The sequence below is a fragment of the Lissotriton vulgaris genome, chromosome 2_1, assembly GCF_964263255.1.
Source record: "Lissotriton vulgaris chromosome 2_1, aLisVul1.2, whole genome shotgun sequence".
NCBI classification, from domain to species: domain Eukaryota; kingdom Metazoa; phylum Chordata; class Amphibia; order Caudata; family Salamandridae; genus Lissotriton; species Lissotriton vulgaris.
This window is the reverse complement of record NC_141687.1, coordinates 813,662,350-813,668,370: the sequence shown is the minus strand read 5'-3', so window position 1 is coordinate 813,668,370 and position 6,021 is coordinate 813,662,350.

Below are 6,021 nucleotides of genomic sequence, written 5' to 3'. Positions count from 1 at the left end.
ATGACCTCTCTGTTCACTCACATACCATTTATCGGCAAGCTCTTTGAAAGCATGTCTATGTTCAACTCCAAAATCACATTAATTCTAATCATCTCCTTCATGACTACCAGTCTGACTTCAGATCATGTTGTAGCACAAAGACAACTACCGTACAGATTGGAGATGATGCCCTCCTGACCCCAGATGAAGATGAATCCTCCCTCTTGATATTGCTAGACCTCTTGGGTGCCTGCTACAGAGTTGACAGGGCCCCTCCTAAAAGATCCCCATCACCTGTGAAGTTCCCCTGAGTTACATACTGTCCCCTGTCATCTTTAACGTTTACATGGAGCAGCTTTATGCCCTACCTGCAAATAACAGCATCAAGGTTCACCAACCTGCTGATGATACACAATTTTCACCAAAGCCAAGTCATTTGAAATCGCCTGCAACACCAGCCTGGCCTTCAAGGAACACATTGCCCCAAAAAATAAAAAGCACCTCATTAACTGAAGAGGGCGTGGCGAGCAGCCGAGGAGAATGGCGGCTCTCTAGCGAGGCTCCCTAACCCTTGCCACTAATCCGGCATATATCCTGTCTAAAATGACATTTTGATTCTGGGTTCAAGGGGTCCTTTGGTTGCTGCACCCACTGCACCTGGAATGTTCAGCTGCAAGACTCCATGGTGCTCGAAATCGCTACGGAGAAGGGCGACTGAGGCGAACCGACAGTGAGGATGGCAGCGGAACCCTGAAGCAGTGGCGAATCTCCGGAGCCCCTGTGCCACAAGCTAGCACACCGACGATCCTGTTGAGTAACTGAGAGGCGCGGGAAGAGACGGCAGTGTGGTATGCTCTGTGGGCCCATCGTCCACCGAGGCGGTGATTGAGAGGAGGCTTAGCAGGAAACGATAAGTAGCGGCCGGGCTTAATCGAGGCCCCAGCGGAGACGACCTACCAGGCCTCTAAACAGAGTAAGATGGCTCAGGACCTGTGCCCCCCCCCCCCCCCCTCTTTGATCAAGCGGCGAACCAGGAACACCGGCCAGCAATCCGCCGCTAGCCAGTAAGCTTGCCACACACAGAGTGCCTGCAAGGGAGCCTTGGTGTTTGCCCCCTGCCCCTCTGACACCACTGGGACAGCGTTTGCAAGCTCGAAGAGAGTGAAGTGCTGAAGGCCATGACGGAGCTTATATTCCACGACACCAGCTGACGAGGGACCCCGGGAAGACTGGGTGCCTCTGGAGGTAGAGAAGCCCTGTAACCGACCTTACTATCGGGACACGATTAAGCTGTGGAGGTGAGAGATACGGCCAGCAGTATAGGCCTTCCACTTGCACCACAAGGGCTCTGCTGCACATTAGAGGGGACACAAGAGGTTTCACCAAGTATTGTGAAACCCGAGGTCCTACCAGTCCACAGCGTGAACGGAGGAAAGAGGGTCCCCAAGGGACGCCAACCACACTACCCCCAACAATATCCTCTTGATGGCACCCCTGGGAAACCCGACAGGCCGCCAGTTAATTCGTCCTTTCCACTGGGCAGGTAGAGGAGATTACCGGGGCAGGTCTCTAGTAGAGAAATACAGTTGTGGTACGACAACCTGACCATGGCAAGTGCTAAGGGGCCCAAGGCGTCGGCCCAAACCAGGCTGCCAAAATTTGCCTGGAATAAGCCAGGGGACGAGCAAGACGGAGGGTTGACGGATGTCCAAGATAAAAGAAACAGTAATCAAATGCAGCCAGATCTCACTCTCCATGATATAATGGAGGCTATCACAGGGGTACGTACCTCCCTGGAAGCCCGTATTGACTCTGTGAAAGGGGAAGTGTCCCTACTCCGTGCAGATTTCTGCTAAATGGATGCCAAAGTCAAAGACCTGGGGACACGACGGCTGCACTATGAACAGATACATCCCAACTCCAGAAAGAAGTGAGCGAACTACAAGCCCAACAGACAGTGATGCAAAACAACTGGACAACTAGAAGGGAGGGCGCTTAGGAATAACATACGCATCCTAGGTGTGTCGGAATGCGCAGAGGGGCTTGCGGCAGACCTCTACGTGGAAGACCTGATACTGAATCATCGGCAGCCCAAAAGGCTCTCAAGTTACTTTTCCATTGAAAGAACCCATCGGGTTCTGGGAGGGAACTTTAAGCCAGGGGCCACCCCACGTCCACTCAGCGCCCGTGTCTTCAACTATAGAGACAGACGTATAATACTACAGACGGTGCAAGTTAATCCTCCGCTCAAACTGGACAATAGCATGGTCCCATTCTTCCCAGACTTCACGGCCAAGGTCCAGGCCCAACAACATATTTTTCTGGCAGTGAAAAAGGAGCTTCGAGATCGGGTGAAATATGCCATGCTGTTTCCGGCGAAGCTCCGGGTTGAGTCAGAGGGCAAAACGTGGTTCTTCACCTCGCCGGAGGACGCATGGGACTGGATGGCCGGTTGGTGCAGAGTTGGCGGCCAGTGAAGAGGGGGAGATTGAGGAATCTGATCAAACAAATCCACTTTGAGAACAGAGCAGGAAGAAGGTCCATCCCTGGTAGAAATGGGGCGAGACGACGCGCAGTGGTTCGGACTGAGCCCAGGATTGGACAGATAGGTACTGTTCGCAGATAAGTAACCCTTTTGGGCTAGGGGAACAAGGAGGGGAAGATTCCTAAATGTTCCTTCTGCCGGCAGGGCCGAAACAGGCAAGGAGACAGACTTAATTCATTTACAAGTTTCTAGTAAATGCACCACGGTGTTGAGAGGCGGCCTGGGTGAAACCAGAGAGCTGACCTCAGTTATCGCAAGAGACATGATAGACTTTCTTTAAGGCGGGGGAGGGAGAGCTGCCAGCCAGCACCTACTTGTAGTAATTTGGGGGGGAACGAGGCACTCTGCCTAGTTGGGGTGTGGGCAGTTCTAAATCCACTGGCAGGGGGGCAGGGAGGAGGGTGGGAAGGAAATTTGGGGTGGTGGGAGTTGGGACTTTTGAATATTTGAATATGCAAGTCACGAGTCAAATGATGTCATGTTTCATTTCCACTATCAACGGCAACCTCAATGAGACATTAGCTGCAATTGTGAACATGGGCGGCCACGCCTCCAAGTTGCAGACACCGAGCCCTGGAGTGTTCTGGAGCACTCATCTATCTTCCCTGACATCAGATGACTGGGGTTAATAGGGAAACGTCACTCTCCATACTGACCTGGAATGTAAATGGAATGAGGGACAAGATTAAACGAGGTATAGGGACACAATACTTAAAACGACAGGCCCCTGATCTGGTGTTATTGCACACATGGTGGGCAATAAATGTAAAGCCCTTACAAGGTGGGGATATAAATTACTGATACACGCAGACTATACTACCAGATCCCGTGGGACGGGTATTCTGGTCTGAAAAAACCTTGCACTCACATCAACATGTACTTGGGCATACCCGCGGGCAGGTTTGCAGTATTTGAAACGCAATGGGAGTGCAGGGCGCTAAATGTGGTTTTGGTGTACCTCCCACCGGCGCAGGCTAAAGAAGCGCTAGCAGATTTGGGGACTATTTTAGCTGACTTCCCCATGGGCACCCTAATAGTTGGTCGGGACTTTAATATGACTATGGACGATCAAAGGGAAAGACATCCACAACGGCCACTGTCCCCACCCCATACATATATGGCAGATTTTACTACGGCCATGGGTCTAACTGATGTGAGGCGTACACTGCAGCCCGATGGCATTCAATATACTTACTACTCCAATGCCCACAAGAGCTCACCCCCCCATTGACTATTTCCTAACACATTTGACATCTATGGGTCACTTCCGCATCCCCATGCTCCACCAAGAGGTATTTCGGACCACTCTCCGGTGAGGGTTGAACTTACAAATTTTGATCACCAGCCACGGGCCAATTTAACTATCAGTCCGTAGTTACTAACGGTCCCTGACATCAAAGTGGAATTACTCACACAAACCGACTCAGCAAGGATAGTATGGGAAGAATTTAAGGTGGTAGTGAAGGGACAAGCCCTAGCCCTTAAGGTTGGATATAACAAAAAAAGCAACAACAAGTTTTCTGTTTAGAAGAAGAACTCCAGCAACTAGAAGACAAAAGTATCACTGCCCCCTCGTCGGAGGCCACACATTGCCTGCTGCTTAAACAAGAAGAATATAAGATCCTAGCCAGAGAACAAATGCAGTCCAAACTTCTCCACACCAATAATAGGCTATATGAATTAGGAGATAGGACAGGGAAATTACTAGCTTAGTTGGAGAAGAGGGAGCAGGGTGACGGGTGGGTACCTAGGTTAACTCTCAGAGATGGATCGCAGATCACACACCCAAGAGACATAGAGGCAGCATTCGCAGACCACCTGGAATGCATTTACTCCCCATCCGATACATACACGACAGAAGAGTCTTGTCAATTCCTCTCGGTTAGTGACCTACTGACACTCTCTGACAGTAACAGGGAAGCTCTAGACGAAGCCTTGACAGACACTGAAATCCAACAGGCTATGAGCAAAATTCAATCCGGGAAGGCGATGGGACCTAATGGGATCCTCATAGAATTCCTGAAAATGGTAACCACCCAAATGGCGCCTCATTTATGGGCCATATATGTAGAGAGCTACGAGACGAGATTCTACCAGAAGATCAGAGACTAGCCTTTATAGTGGTGATCCGAAAGCCAGGGAAATCCGCTGACAATTGTGGCTCCTACAGGCCCATATCTCTGATCAATGTTGAAGCGAAAATCCTGGCAAAAGTGCTGGCCCTCCGCTTAGTCAAGGTTATATCCTCGCTAGTCTACCCAGATCAGTCGGGCTTTATGCCAGGGAGAAATACAGCGCTCAATATCCGACGTCTCCATAACATGCTCAGACGCCAAGAGTTTATTAAGGAAGATGCAGTGGTACTATCCCTTGAGGCCTCATTGGCGTTTGAGTCTATTGAATGGGCATACTTATTCGAAGTCCTGGGACGTCTGGGCTTTGGTCCATAATTCATGGGTTGGGTAAAGCTGCTGTACAAAGATATACAGGGCCAAGTTCGGGTGAATAACTATACCTCTCGCATTTTTTCACGAAAGCGGGTCACTAGACAAGGCTGTCCTCTATCCCCCTTAGTGATGGAACCGTTGGCCTCATGGGTCAGACGTGACGTCATGGTGAGAGGGCTGAAGTTGGCGGAAGGGCACGAAGATTGCATATCGCTATATGCCGATGATATACTGCTATACCTCGCATCCCCCTACAGATCCATTCAATGAGTATTGAATATATTCACGAATTACGGGAAATACTCCAGCTACGCGATAAACTGGAGCAAGTCAGTACTGTTTGTCCTATAGGGCCAACCTCCCTGGCTCCCCCGAGGATGCACGGTAGAGGTAACCACGGAGGGATTTCACTATCTTCATAACTACAGACTCCCAGCTTTTTTATGATCGCAACCTGGCCGCTCCTCTCGATCAGCTGCATGCGGATGTTAAGCACTGGCGATCTCTGCCGCTATCTTTAGTGGGTTGAGCGGCTCTTTTTAAAATGTTGGCCCTTCCACGATTTCTTTATATCCTGCCGAACTGTCCCCATGGGGTCCCAGACACGTACTTTTCACAGGTGGAGAGTGAAGTCCGGACACTGCTATGAGATGGTAAAGCCCCTAGTATGGCGTTAAACAAGTTAACCAAGGGATGGTACGACGGACAATTGCCCTTCTGAATATTAAACTCTATTACTGTGCATCGCAGCTCATGGTAGTGAATCACTGGCTTTATCGCTCCCCAGCTGACCCACCATACTTGTTAGGGGTGCGGGATACCTGGGAGCCATATACTCGAAGGCTCAAAAAGGACAGTCTCTCAGCCCCATAGCACACACAGTGGCACTATGGCACCAGGCAAACTCCAGTCTTGGTTGGCTAAATGTCCTCACCAAAGCCACACCACTCTGGTACACTCAACGACTCGGACTTTTGTGTCACCAGTTTGATAAGTGGGACCTCATTGGGATCCCCACTACAGGTGACTTGGTGCAAAAGGGCACGCTCC